We start from the raw sequence: 2,577 nt of genomic DNA on the forward strand, positions 1-2,577 counted from the left end.
AGTCGTTAGATCCCTGGTAGAAGTCTTCGATTACTGCTGCTTTCGCAACCTCAGGGATATGATTTATCATGGTCTAAAATCTTTTGAGGTATGACCGGAGAGTCTCGTCCCCTCGGCGCTTGATGGATTTGAGGTCCCATGGCTGTGCCGGTTTGTCGGAGAGAGATTGAAAGTTGGCGATGAAGCGCCGACTGAAGTCGCTCCAGTCGTCGATGTAGTGTCGGGGTAGGTGTCATAGCCATTGCAGCGCATCCTGCCCGAGGACGATGGGCAAGTATGCGGTCATCACATCATCAGTTGCCCCAGCGGCTCAGGCGGCGGTGGTGTAAACAGCCAACCAGCCTCCCAGATCCTGCTTAGGCTTGTACTTGTCGACGTTGGAGACTTTGAAGTTAGGGGGCCACTGAATGGCCCTGAGACGTGGGGTGAGCGCCGATACTCCACACGTGTCCTCCTGTCGAGGATGGTGACGTCGGTCCCGGGGAGGGGAGTTGTTGACGTGGTGCCTTGACCGTCCCTGGGTCGTGCCGCCTGTCGAAGCCATTGCCGACTCAACTCTGGTGGCCTGACTTCACGCAGGGATGCCGTGGTACCGATCATACTCTTCTCGGTGCCGAATCTCATTCTCATCTCGTCGTTCGTGTGAAGCGTTGATGGAGATCCGTGCGTCCCGCCGACTGTTGATGGCGTGTCGTAGATTGCTCGGTGGATGGGCAAGAGGCAGAAGGTGGTTAGCTGCCCGAGTGAGCAATCGCCGATAGCCCTCGGTGTCCGGAGTCCGAGGGAGGCCATCGGCTATCCGAGCCAACACTCCTCCAACCTCACTCGGCGTGTTCATGGCTTGGGCGAAGTCAGGGTTCAGGTTCTGTCCGAGAAGGGGGTTCTCTCGGCGTTGTCTCGCCTCCTGTTTGGCCTGCTCTTGAGCTTGTCGATGATCACGTCGCCGGGAATTCCTTCTTTCCCTGAAGACTCGTTCTTTTGGGGTTTCTCCCATCTCCGAGATCTCATCTCGTGACACAGGCTGCGCCGGGTCCCGCTCTCCGGCTTCATGATGTCGCCGAATATTTCGGCGTCGGTTCCTTCGTCGGCGAGATTCCTGCTGAAGAGGTTCTTCTCCAGGCGTGGTAGGTTCATCATCGGAGACGGGGGTAGATTCCACTCTTCCTCCGATAAAGAGGACGTCGGGGTAGAATGGAACCGTCGTAGTGACAAGCTTCTTCCTGTTCTCCTTTGAGGGTGGAGATGCCTGGACAGCAACTTGACGAGCCTTTACCTTATTTGCTTCCTTTTTCCTTATGATCCGTGTCCATTTTTCTGTAGAAGAGGTGGACATCGGAGTTTTCCGGGTAGACGGATCCTCTGCTCCTGGCTTGCAGGAGGTAGTCTTTGCTCGGAGTGCTAGAGGTTGCGCTTTTCCTGCTTTGCTCTGACTTTCCTGGAGATTGTTGAGGAAAGCTTTCTCTCCGATGGATTCGTGATGCGATGTAGAGTTCCTTCTTCATCTGCCACGGACGAAATGGTTTTGAAGCAGAATACGGATCCAGGGCGGAGGATGATCTTGTGCTGCAAAATGATGGCCATTGAGCTAGCTTGGATCGGTGACACACCCCCTACCTGGCGTGCCAGCTGTCGGTGTTTTGGGTCCGACTGTGCACCCGGGGTTGCCCCTCGAGGTGCTTTTTGGAGTAGGACGATGTTACCGACTGTAGCTCGATGGTTCGTGCCGGATGCACGAGAAACAGTAGACAATCTTGTATAGGTTTGGGCCGCTTTGAGAGGCGTAATACCCTACGTCCTGGTGTGGATATTTTTGTGTGGTGGGTTACAAGAGAGTTCTCTAGTATGGAAGATACTAGAGAGTTGAGTAAATGGCTAAGGAGTGAGATGTTTTTGAGGGGATGCCCCCTAGGCCTTATGTACTCGACCGTGGGGCGTTACATGTGGATATGATAACAACGTGAGCCTGAGTAATAGTGAACTGACTGAGCCTATCTTCCTATAATTCTGCCGACTTATCACCATTCAGTTCCGATGCCTGAGGACGCAGCGCGGGAAAGTCGGGTTACTGCTGTGGATGTTGCTCGAATCTGTTGGGCCGTCTGAGCTCGAGTTGATCCGATCTTGTGTTGATCCACTTCGCCGAGCGTCCCTCCCCTGGCCCACGAAGGGATGGCCTTGCGAAACATCGGGTCCAGAGCCTTTCGCGAGGTCTTCTAACCTTCTAGTGGACCCGGGGGATATCTGTCCCCCACAGCCGTCGACCGTCTTCGATGCCTGGACCAAATTCTTGGTGCGCGCTTGGAGGCCGAGGGCGGTAGGCTCTGCCGGGCGGTAATCGAGTATATCTTGACGTGCTTCTGGAGCCACAACCCAGCCATACCCTTGGAGCCGGTGATCGCTGGTCCGGTGGCCGACACTGAAGACGCCGCCCGGGAGGGTGTACAAGACACCGTGGAGCTGGTGACCGAGCGCTTCCAGCGGGATCCTGCTGATGACGAGTAATCTAATCCGTAGACACAAAACAAGGGTTCCGCTGGAGAGTGGCTTGTAATATTTTTTGGTTTTGTAAGATACTTT

The sequence above is a fragment of the Zea mays genome, chromosome 10 (assembly GCF_902167145.1).
Source record: "Zea mays cultivar B73 chromosome 10, Zm-B73-REFERENCE-NAM-5.0, whole genome shotgun sequence".
NCBI classification, from domain to species: Eukaryota; Viridiplantae; Streptophyta; class Magnoliopsida; order Poales; family Poaceae; genus Zea; species Zea mays.